This window comes from Lactuca sativa, chromosome 9 (assembly GCF_002870075.4).
Source record: "Lactuca sativa cultivar Salinas chromosome 9, Lsat_Salinas_v11, whole genome shotgun sequence".
Classification (NCBI taxonomy): domain Eukaryota; kingdom Viridiplantae; phylum Streptophyta; class Magnoliopsida; order Asterales; family Asteraceae; genus Lactuca; species Lactuca sativa.
Genome location: NC_056631.2, coordinates 108,340,808 through 108,354,107, shown reverse-complemented (window position 1 = coordinate 108,354,107; position 13,300 = coordinate 108,340,808).

Here is a 13,300-nt window from a genome sequence, read left to right as displayed (position 1 = left end):
AAATCATAGGAGTGTGCACTGCGATCAATCCGAGCCCTTCCTATCCAAAACGATGATACCTGAAACCATAAACAAAACCTGTAAGCACGAAGCTTAGTGATTTTTCTAGACCATAACATACACACAAACCATATATCACATATCTTGCTGCTAAAAAAGCTACTTGTATCATATTTTCCTGATAGCTATAAAAGCTACATATAACACATAATCCATGAATCTAAAAACCTGTAAGGATGTCGTGGGCTCCCCCCAGGGTCGTACACCAATGTGTCATGGGCTACCCCACATGGTCTTAACCTGAGAATACCATGGGCTACCCCACATCGTCTTATATCTAATTGCCACGGGCTCCCCCCGGGGTCTTCCATGCAAGTATCACAAAGACAACTAGCATAATACATATCACATAAACATATCATATATCACATAAATACCTACACATAACACAAATAAACCTGTAAGGATGTCTTAGGATCCCCAGGGTCTTACACCATTATGTCATGGGCTACCCCATATGGTCTTTACCTAGGAATACCATGGGCTACCCCACATGGTCTTACATCCAATGCCACGGGATCCCCCGGGGTCTTCCATGCAATAACACACAATCACATAGCATATCAAATCACAAAATGAATAACATATATACCATAATAAAATAATGGGCTGGACTTGGTTCCATAAACATATCAAATCACAAAATAACTACATTGGGCGTACCCCAGATTATACTGAGCGTACTCACCTGGCCGCCACTTTGCATGCATGGGCTGAAATGCTAGCTTTTCCATTCAGGGACCAATTATGCCAACAACTTCAAATTACTATAACTTCTTCATTCTAAGTTTGTTTGCAACAAACTTCATATCCATGAAAAGGTGATGAGAAACCCTACATTCCCAGATCCACACCCGAGCCCTATAACCTTCCGAGTAAGACCCGAGACCCATAATAGACCGAATCGTCAGATTACACTTATATACTTGGTCTCCGAAGACACAATCGAAGACTTTCAAAACCGGGTGTTACAAATGGGTTGGGTGAAAAACTCGCATCATAAACATAAGGTTAACTTTTTAGCAATTCAATAAATGAAGATGGAATATTTAGTCTTGGGTGCGGTATGCTCGTATTGGGGAAAAACTAATTTTTCTCATACCGAGGAGCTTCAAGAAGAACTTTGGTTATTTGGAACCCATATCGATTTTATCAAAAAGGGTTATTATCTGAGTGGTTTTTAGTAGTTGACGCTATTTGGGTGCTGTCTGGTTTAGATATGATGCTTATCTCTATCTATGACTTGCAAGATGTAGAGTGTAAGAGACAATCATGGATCAACCTTTTACAACTAATTGTTTCTTTCTCAAGGGAATCTATTTTGATGGGAGACTTTAATAAAATTCATGATGATTCAGAGAGAATGGGATCTATTTTTCATGCAAATACAACAAGGTTTTTCAATCAATTCATTGATGAGGCGGACTTGATTGAATTGCCTTTGGGGGGCTCTAGATTTACTTGGAGTGACAAATGAGGATCAAAATTTAGCAAGCTAGGTCAAATGTTGGTTTTAGATGGTATTCTTAGTTCTTTTGTACATTTATTAGGTATGGTGCTGGAGAAGAATATCCCAGATCATCGACCTATCCTCATGGTGGAGCATGTTGTCGATTATGGTCGTACTCCTTTTTGATTATTTAATTTTTGGATGGAGATGGAGGATTTTGAAGAAGTGGTCAAGGATTATTTGAGTCATTTAGTCAGGGCTTCTAATCATCCTAATCCTTAGATTAGATTTAAGAAGAAATTCAAACATATTAAATCTAATTTGAGGGCCTAGAACTCTTCTGCTAGGGCTCGGATGCTTGGTAAGAGATCTGAGATTCAAGAGAAGATAGAATCTCTTGATCAACGTCTTATGGAGATTGATGGCTTGGATCTGTTGCGAGAAGAAAGAATCACTCTTGTAAAAGAATTATCAGATATTCAGTATCTTACACAAATTCATCTAATGCAAAATACGAAGATTCAATGGGGGTGTTGAGGGTGATGAGAATTCTAGTTTTTTTATGGCATTATTAATCGTAAGATACGACTACTTGCCATTCGTGGTGTTATGCGGATAGATTGTGGATTGATGAGCCGATGCTTGTTAAGGACATGTTTCATGAATTTTATCAATCCCTTTTTGAAAGGAAAAGAGTAGACGTCTTAAGACCAAGTTGAGCTATTTTCGTACTCTTTTCGAGCATTGGATCAGTTTCTTATTACTCATTTTTCTCGTGATGAGATTAAAAGGGCGGTTTGGGATTGTGGGTCGTCTAAAACTCCAGGTCCACATGGTTTTTCTTTTAGCTTCTTCCAAAAGATATTGGGATATTTTGTCGAATGACATTAAGGTGATTGTCTCACCTTGTGGCAACCCGAGCCTTTTTTCGTTAACGTTAGCCTGATTTCGTTAAATAAATTTTGAATTTTATTTTGTTCCGTCAATTTCTTATGGTTTGGAAAACAATTTAAGTTATATATTTAAATTTTATATAAGATTCGGAACCAAAATCACGCGAAAATCCGAGCTTTTCCTTCGAAAATCAGCAAAATTCGATCAATATATATATATATATATATATATATATATATATATATATATATATATATATATGTGTGTGTGTGTGTGTGTGTGTGTGTGTCTGTGTGTGTATGTGTGTGTGTGTTCTTACCCTCATTTTCAAACTTCTAGCCGAAAACACTACTTTCTCTCTCTAAAACTCCCAGCCGAAAACTCTAGAACACTCTCATTTATCATCTGAAAATTCATCCAAACCACCTTAGAACTTGTTTTGGGGCATCAAACAATCAAATCAAACACACCTCATTCTTGAGTTCACTGCCATAAACCCTTCAAACCTTCACATTTTCTCCAAGAACACCAAGAACAGGTAGTAAACCCTTCAAGGGCCGTAAACCATTCAAGAGGCGAAAACTATTCACGACCGCAAACCACCCTAAGCAGTGAACTTAGCTGAAAACCCGCTTTTCCGATTCGATCGAGTCTTGGTAACATTCCTAAAATAAAAGAAAGTGTTTTCCAACACTATAATTAATGGTTTCGCTAATAATACGTGTATATGTGTTTAATTATTATTAGGATTCCGTTAATTCTGCATACAACAACTTGAGAGTCTTCATTCCAGTTTCATAGTCTGACACCTTCATGCAACCAACCATGAGTTCATACCCCTATGCTTTTATTATTTTCAATGTTTCCATGGGGGGGGGGGGGAATTCAAGCCAAACACAAATGACTTTGTGAACTTATACGAAAGAATTTCAATAGGTTTAAAACATATGCAATGGATAGAACCAAAAAGATTTTTCATATTTTATATAATATTTAGATATTTTATCCCTTTTGTAACATGCTGAGCATAAGGCAAGTTTTCAACTTACAACCACAATTGCATACTTTTTAGATCAATACATGAACCAAGTACATAACATACATGCAAACTATAATAGGTATAGTTTGGGATTTCAATACACAGTTTTACAAATTCAGAGCTTATACATTAACAAAATATAAACTTTGGCAAAACTAGTTTATGATATACATTAGTACTTTTGGACTCAAGAGTACAACACCAAATAATTATTTAAGTATAATTATTATTACTCTACAAGATATAAAAAAGGATTCAAATACAAGAGAACAATACAAACTACACTTAAACTAGTTAGTCCAAGATTGTGAGACATTTATTCAATTGTACCCTTTGGGGTACAGACTAAATCCTATCATTTAGTGTAACCAGAGTCTCCTGGAGGGAGAGCGTGAGATTTGTGAATAGATCTATTCGAGATTGACAATCCCACACCTGAATTGCTAGCTAAAGTTAGGCAGGAATGCCTGGGGTGACAAATATTATACCATCTGATGCGTGAAGAACATCACAGAGGTCATAAATCATATCAAGCATGGTAATATGACTCACAATAGTATAAACTAACCTTTTTTTACGGGATTTCATTCTTCATTAGTTTTATTTTGATTAATAAGACTACTATACATTACTAAAGGATTCCAGGAGATACAATACATGGTTTTATTTTATGGAATAAAACTATTATACATACTGGTGGTAACCAGGGTTTCCAAAAAGCACATTCTATGCATTACTGGTGGTAGCTAGGGTTTTCATACAAAGGGTTTTCATTCAAAACAACATTATACAATACAGCTGGTGGTAACCATACATACAGACAAACATTTTATACACTATTATAAAACACAATAATGATGGGTACGCTCTCTAGAAGATTTGCTCGGAGCTCATACATGTTAGAAAATATTGGATTTTTGTGGGTAGCATACAAACATTTTCACAGATTCAATGACATGTTTTTATTACAAAAACACTTTTATGAATTCACCAGCTTTATGCTGATACTCTTTCAAAATCGCTTGTATTCCCAGGAAATCAACAGACAGGTACTCCTGCAGGCTTTACAGAAGACGGAGCGAATAGGGTCACATTTTTTAGATTTTGTTATACTTTTGATGTATACAAACTATGTATCAAACAGATGTAAATATCTATATTTCAATGTAATGGTTGTGTTTACTTTGATTGCTATGATGAAATTGTTGTGATGCTGTACATGACGTCCTCTACCACCGAACGTTTCCGCCATTCTGGTTTGGGGGTGTGACATATTGGTATCAGAGCTATTATTTATAGTGAACTAAGTATACCGAACCTTACATGGTATACAACTATAAACGTTAAGGGGCTGAAGTGCTCTGAACTAAAAGTATACTTTTTTAAAATATAAGTATTTTATAAGAAGTATGTAGGTATATATACATACCAGAAGCAGTATCGCAAGTAGAACAAAACAAAAGTATTTGGATGTTGGACACTGCAGTTAAACCTGGATAGTTATGTAATCATGTCTGGAATAAATATAGCATGATCAACTATATTCATTTGAGACACGACCAACATGTGTTTGGGAGTGATTGTGGTGTTGCAATAAGCCTAAAACATACCAAGTTATACAATAAGGGAACGATAGAATAGAACATACAACTTAAACTACTATAGGAGTATTTTATCTAGAATCGAACTCGGTGTAGAGATTCATTCCAAGTTTTGCTACTTATTTCTTCTCTAGCGATAGTTTACTTGTACTGGTAGCTTTTCTTTGTATATCACTTAGTAGAACACTTTATCTATCAAGTTGAGATATGTTTTGTTTCATATCACTTCATTCTAAAATCTAGGGAACTTACCATTCTCTTCTTCTTGATTATTTTAGAATAAGATGCCTCCGAAGAAGAGACCCAACAATCCCCCAACAGATCCAATGTCGCCCCCTCCTCAGTACGACCCAACTGTCTTCCATGCAGCTATGATAGATGACGTGGCTACTATTGTTGGATAAGGTGTCTAAGTCCATAACTATTTCTGGTAAGTACTTGACCCGACCCGGCATGGTCCATTTGGGTTGCATGGCACCATGCAATTGGATAGACTAAATGAGAGAAATAACACTTGGAGATTATTAATATATTATAAGTTCTAATATATTAATAATATTATTTGATTAGTTTGATCAAGAATTAATTTAGAATTAATTAAGTGACCAAAAAGATAACTAATTAAATATATGGGTTGATTATGTAAATCATCCATATCTTGTATAGTGGGCTAAGAGGCTCCATGGATTATCAAGTTGGGTTCCACCCATAGGATGCTCCATGGGAGTTACAACATGGGTCATGGAAATGAAGAGTCATGATACATTAGGGTTTACATGGTGTAACCCTAGATGTGTCAACATTATATAAGAGTCCCATTCTCCACCAAAATTGGTCATACATATGAAACAAGAGGGCTAGGCCGATTTTAAGAAGTGTGTGATCTCTCAAAAGTCATTCCAAGAGCATTTGGTGTTGCGTGAAGCATTTGAGGCATCACACTTGGAGTGCTAGGCTCACAAGGTTTCAAGGAACACTTTCAACAACAAGGTATGTAGTTCTATCTTTTATACAACGAAAAATTGTACCCCATGTATGCTAGATAGGTTCATAACCTTGGAAAAACAAATTTGCATGATAATTAGACAAAAATAGATCTAAGGTTATTAGGGTTGCATGTACACTTAGGAAGTGTTAGAATGCTCAAAACCCATCAACTATAATGTCCCAAATTAACGACAACGGTACAAATGGGGTGCGTAGTGGTGCCCTTACATCCAATCTCAGTGACATTCATGGTCACACTTGGGAGTGTACATACAATGATTTTTTGAATGCTAAGCCGCGGTCTTAACGATGGCACTGGACTTGTCATTGCCCTGACCCGATGGTTTGAGAAGACAGAGTCGATCTTTGAGATATGTGCTTGCCCTGAATCTAGCAAGGTGAAGTTTGCAGCGTGCACCTTCACCAACGAAGCACTAACTTGGTGGAATGACCAATTCAAATCTCTAACTCTTCCGGTAGATAATGCCATGAGTTGGGAGGATCTAAAGGAACGGATGTTCGCTGAGTACTGCCCACGAGGCGAGACGTAGAATCTAGAGGAGGAGCTTTGAAACTTAAAGATGAAAGGCTCCAAAATTGCTACCTAAACTGAGAAATTCAGGGATCTTGCTCTTCTCTGCCCGGGAATGGTCACCCTGGAGAGCAAGAAAGTAGAAAGATACATATGGGGATTGACACCCCCAACTCAGGGGAATGTCCTGGCTGCAAATCCGTTGACGTTTGATAGTGCCAAATGGTTGGCTCAAATTTTGATTGATCATGGAGATCAACAGAATCCCGTGCCAGCCGCCCACGAACCACCCAAAGAGAACGGTGGAAAGAATAAGTTTTGGAATAAGCGCAAGGGAAAGTCTCCGCAGGAGGCTTCCAAGAAGCAACAAGTAGTGGCATTGCATGCCGCTACTACTCCTGCCACGACCCCTACAACTCAAGCACCTGCCATTAGATATGTTGGAACTCTCCCAAGGTGTGACAGGTGTAACATCCACCGTCACAGACCGTGCCGTGAAATTTTGTGGAACAATTGTGGCAAAAAGGGGCATATAGCTCGCTTTTGCAAGGCACAAGTCCAACCAACCAATCGGGATCATGTAGATGGAGTGAGTCAGGCCTGTTATGGATCTTATGAGACCGGGCACTTCATGAGAAATTGCCCAAAGGTATCAACAGCTGGAAACATGAGGAAAGTGCTAGCTATGGTCTAGGAGGAGGCTATCGCTGATCCCACTATAGCTTCGGGTACGTTAAAACTCTTATGTATGCATTCTTTTTGATAGTGGTGCGGAGAGAAGTTTTGTTAGTCATGAATTCAAGAATCTACTCAAGCATAAATCTCAACCTCTAACTGAAACATTTACCATCGAGAAGGATAACGGTAAGAAAGAGAGCACTAATGACATATTCATATGTTGTACCCTTACCCTAAATGATTATTCCTTTCCCATCGATCTTATGCTGGTCTCAATTAAGAGCTTTGATGTCATTATCGACATGGACTGGTTAAGTCTTCATCGTGCTGATATCCTTTGTTTCGAGAAATCCATTCGCCTCAATCTTCCTAATGGCGAAGCCCTCATCATTTATGGTGATAAACTCAGTAAATACCTTCGTATCATATCATGCATCAAAGCCCAAAAATATCTGCGAAAAGAGTGCCAAGCGTTCCTAGCTCATGTCGTTAATGAAAAGCAGGAAGTTAAAGATCTCGAGAGCATCCACGAAGTTTGCGACTTTCCTAACATCTTTCATGAGGATCTTCCCGAAATCCCTCCTGAACGCCAAGTCGAATTTTGAATGGACTTAATCCCCAGAGCTACCCCTATAACCTAATCCCCTTACCGTCTATCACCGACAGAAATGCAAGAGTTATCCAGCCAGCTTAATGAACTGCTCAACAAAGGATTCATTAGACCGAGCTTCTCACCCTAGAGAGCCTTGGTCTTATTTGTGGAAAAGAAGGATGGATCCTTCCGGATGTGTATAGATTATCGTGAACTAAATAAGCTCACCATCAAGAATTGTTACCCTCTTCTCCGAATAGACAACCTCTTCAATCAACTACAGGGAGCCAGTTGATTCTCAAAAATAGATCTAAGATCAAGGTACCATCAGTTGCGAATCCATGAGGGTGATATTCCGAAGACAACATTTCAGACTCGATATGGTTACTACGAGTTTGTAGTGATTCCCTTCGGTCTAACCAACACACTGGCGGTATTCATGGATCTGATGAATCGGGTGTGCCGGACCTACCTAGACAAGTTTGTGATAGTATTCATTGATGATATACTTGTTTATTCTCGAAGAAAGGAAGATCATACACAACACTTGCGGCTAGTGCTAGAAACTTTACGGGTGGAGAAATTATATGCAAAATTCTCTAAGTGTGAATTCTGGATCAGAAAGGTAACTTTCCTCAGTCATGTGGTTAGCGAGGAAGGCATACACGTGGACCCTTCCAAAATCAAGGCGGTTGAGAATTGGTCAGCACAAAAGACGCCCACATAAATCTATCAATTCTTTGGCCTTGCTGGCTACTATCGCAGATTTATCCAGAATTTCTCTAGAATTGCTAAGCCTCTAACCACCCTAACTCGGAAAGGTGTACCCTTTAGTTGGGGAGAAAATCAAGACACTGCATTTCAAACATTGAAGCAGGCCTTATGTAGCGCACCTATCCTGTCTCTGCAAGAAGGGACAGAGGACTTAGTTGTCTACTGCGATGCGTCCAATGAAGGCCTAGGCTGTGTGCTCATACAGAGTGGAAAAGTCATTGCTTATGCCTAGAGACAGCTGAAAGCACATGAAGTCAATTATACAACTCATGACCTGGAGTTGGGAGCAGTTTTCTTTGCATTAAAAATATTAAGACATTATCTCTATGGAACCAAGTGCATTATTTTCTCCGACCATAAGAGCCTACAACACATTTTCGATCAGAAGGAGTTGAACGTGAGGCGACGGAGATGGGTAGAGCTACTCAATGATTGTAAGTGTGAGATTCGCTATCATCCAGGAAAGGTCAATGTGGTAGCAAATGCCTTCATCTGGAAAGAGTACTCAGGTCGTAGAGTGAAGGCACTGACTATGACCAACGATTCCCACTTATCCCCTCAAATCAGAGAGGCACAGCTGGAAGCCTTGGAACCAAAGAACATGTTAGATGAAGCTTTAAGGGGAATGGAAAAGAACTTAGAGATCAAGGGACACAAAGTTTACTATTTCATGAACCGGATCTAGACCCCAAAGTTCGGCGGTTACAGAGAGGTTGTCATGAGCGAAGTTCACCGGACTCTATACTCCGTTCACCCAGGTTCGGATAAGATGTATCTAGATCTCAAAAATCTCTATTGGTGGCCAAATATGAAAACAGAGATTGCTACCTTTGTGGGCAAGTGCCCGAATTGCGCCAAGGTGAAGGTGGAATATCAAAATCCCTCAGGTCTACTTCAACAACCATAAATACCTAAGCATAAGTGGGAATGAATTGTGATGGATTTCATCACTAAATTACCCAAGACTCCGAGTGGGTACGATAACATCTGGGTAATTGTTGACAGATTAACTAAATCCGCCCACTTCCTGCCAATCAAAGAAACCTTCAAGATGGAGAGACTGGCACGAACCTACATTCAAGAGATAGTCCGTCTGCATGGTGTGCCTGTATCCATTATCTCCGATTAGGATAGCAGATTAACCTCGAGATTTTGGTAGTCACTGCAGAAGACTCTTGGAACTAAGCTGGATATGAGCACATCTTACCATCCACAAACCGATGGGCAGCGTGAGAGGACCATTCAGATATTGGAAGACATGTTGAGGGCATGTATTATAGATTTTGGCAAGTCGTGGGACACCCATTTGCCCTTGGTCGAGTTCTCCTACAACTACAACGATCATATCAGTATCAAGGCTATGCATTTGAAGCCCTCTATGGCCATAAGTGCAGATCTCCTCTGTGTTTGGCTGAGGTGGGTGACACGTAGCTAGCTAAGGGTCAAGTCCTCAACAACACCCTCATAGGCCCGAAAATCATTCGAGAAACCACCGAAAAGATCATGCAAATCTGAGAATGACTGAAAGCCTCCAAGGATAGACAAAAGAGCTACGCTGACAGAAGACGAAAACCCTTGGAGTTCTAGGTTGGTGACTGTGTTATGTTGAAGGTCTCACCCTGGAAGGGCATGATACACTTTGGGAAGCATGGATAGCTGAATCCGAGATACAGTGGGCCATTTAAGATCCTCGCTAGGATCGGTCCCGTAAGATACAAACTTCGTTTACCGCAAGAGCTTAGCAACATTCATCCGTCTTCCACGCATCGAACATTAAAAAGTGTTTATCTGATGAAACCCTTGTGATCCCTCTTGATGAGATCGAGATCAACGAGAACCTTGATTTCGTGGAAGAACCAGTCGAAATCATGGATCAGGAATTGAAACGAACAAAGCAAAGTCGCATACAGATAGTGAAGGTTCGATGGAATGCCAAGTGGGGACCTAATTTCACTAGGGAGCAAGAATATTCAATGCAAAAGAAGTAACAACATCTTTTTCCAGGTCCATGATTGTTATTCTATGTTAGAATTTCAGGACGAAATTCCCTCTATCGAGGGGATGATGTGGCAACCCGAACCTTTTTCCATTAACATTAGTCTGATTTCGTTAAATAAATTTTGAATTTTATTTTGTTCCGTCAAATTCTAATGGTTTGGAAAACCATTTAAGTTATATAATTAAATTTTATATAAGAGTCGGAACCAAAATCATTTGAAAAATCCGAGCTTTTCCTTCGAAAATCAACAAATTTCGATCAGCATGGTGTTCAAGGCCGTGAACCCGATCACGGCTATAAACCGTTCACGGCCAGGAACCCATCTATGTCAGTGAACCCAACCTATATATATATATATATATATATATATGTGTGTGTGTGTGTGTGTGTGTGTGTGTGTGTGTGTTCTTACCCTCATTTTCAAACTTCTGGCCAAAAACACTAGTTTCTCTCTCTAAAACTCCCAGCCGAAAACTCTAGAACACTCTCATTTATCATCATAAAATTCATCCAAACCACCTTAAAACTTGTTTTGGGGCATCAAACAATCAAATCAAACACTCCTCATTCTTGAGCTCACGACCATAAACCCTTCAAACCTTCATATTCTTGCCAAGAACACCAAGAACATGCAGTAAACCCTTCAAGGTCTGTAAACCATTCAAGGGGCGAAAACTGTTCACGGCTGAGAACAGTTCGCAGCCGCAAACCACCCTAAGGCGTGAACTTAGCTGAAAACATGCTCTTCAGATTTGATCGAGTCCTGGTAACATTCCTAAACTAAAAGCAAGTGTTTTCCAACACTATAATTAATGGTTTTGCTAATAATATGTGTATATGTGTTTAATTACTATTAGGTTCCGTTAATTCCACGTACAACAACTCGAGGGTCCTCATTCCAATTTCATAGTCCAACACCTTCACACAACCAACAATGAGTTCATACCCCTACGCTTTTACTATTTTCAACGTTTTAGAGGGGGGGGGGGGATACAAGCCAAACACAAATGATTTTGTGAACTTATACAAAAGAATTTCAACATGTTTAAAACTTATGCAATGGATAGAACCAACAAGATTTTTCATATTTCATAAAATATTTAGATATTTTATCCCTTTTGTAACATGTTGAGCATAAGGGAAGTTTTGAACTTACAACCACAATTGCATAATTTTCAGATCAATACATGAACCAAGTATATAACATACATGCAAACTATTCAGGAGTACAACACTAAGTAATTATTTAAGTATAATTATTATTACTCTACAAGATATACAAAAGGATTCAAATACAAGAGAACAATACACTCTACACGTAAACTAGTTAGTACAGGATTGTGAGACATTTCTTCAATTGTACCCTTCGGGGTACGCTCTAAATCCTATCATTTAGTGTAACCAGAGTCTCCTGGAGGGAGAGCATGAGATTTGTGAATAGATCTATTCAGGACTGACAATCCCACACCTGAATTGGTAGCTACAGTTAGGCAGGCTTGCCTAGGGTGACAAATATCATACCGTCCGACGCCTGAAGAACTTCGCAGAGGTCATCAGTCATATCAAACATGGTTATACGACTCACAATAGTATAAACTAACCTTTGCTTATGGGATTTCATTCTTCATTAGTTTTATTTTAATTAATAAGACTACTATACATTACTGGAGGATTCCAAGAGATACAATACATGGTTTTATGTTAAGAAATAAAACTACTATACGTACTGGTGGTAACCAGGTTTTTCAAACAGATCATTCTATACATTATTGGTGGTAGCCAGGGTTTTTATACAAAGGGTTTTCATTCAAAACAACATTATAAAATACAGCTGTTGGTAACCAGGCGTACATACTAATATTTTATACACTACTATAAAACATAGTAATGATCATACATGTTAGAAAATATTGAATTTTCTTGGGAAGCATACAAACATTTTCACAGATTCAATGACATGTTTTTATTACAAAAACACTTTTATGAACTCACCAGCCTTATGTTGATACTCTTTCAAAACTGTTTCTATTCTCAGGATATCAGTAGACAGGTACTCCCGCAAGCTTTGAGAAGTCGGAGCGAATAGAGTCACACCTTTTATAATTTTTTATACTTTTGATGTATATAAACTATGTGTCAAAAAGATGTAAATATCTATATTTCAATTTAATGGTTGTGTTTACTTTGATTACTATGATGCAATTGTTGTGATATTGAACATGACGTCCTCTAGCCTCGAACGTTTCCGCCATTCTAGTTTGGGGGTGTGACACACCTTCATCGTCTTTCCTCCATCCCTAAGGGATGTAATTCATCCTTTTTCAATGTGATTCCGAAGGTTAGACAACCAAAATTTATTAAAGATTTCAGACCTATTAGTTTAATTGGTTGTCGGTACAAAATTATTGGCAAACGCTTAGCTAATAGGGTGGTAGATGTTATTAATTCGTTGGTCAGCCTAGAGCAATGTGGTTTTGTTAAGGGTAGACAGATTTTACATCTGTTCCTATTGAATGATGCGATGGCTTGGAGTAAAGCTACAAACATCCCTAATGATCTTCAAGGTGGATTTTGAGAAGGATTATGACTCTCTTTCCTGGGATTACCTACTAGAGATGATACAAATTATGGGTTTGGGTCCAATCTGGTTTGGATGGATTTTAGAAATGTTGAGGTCTTCTAGAGCTTCTGTTT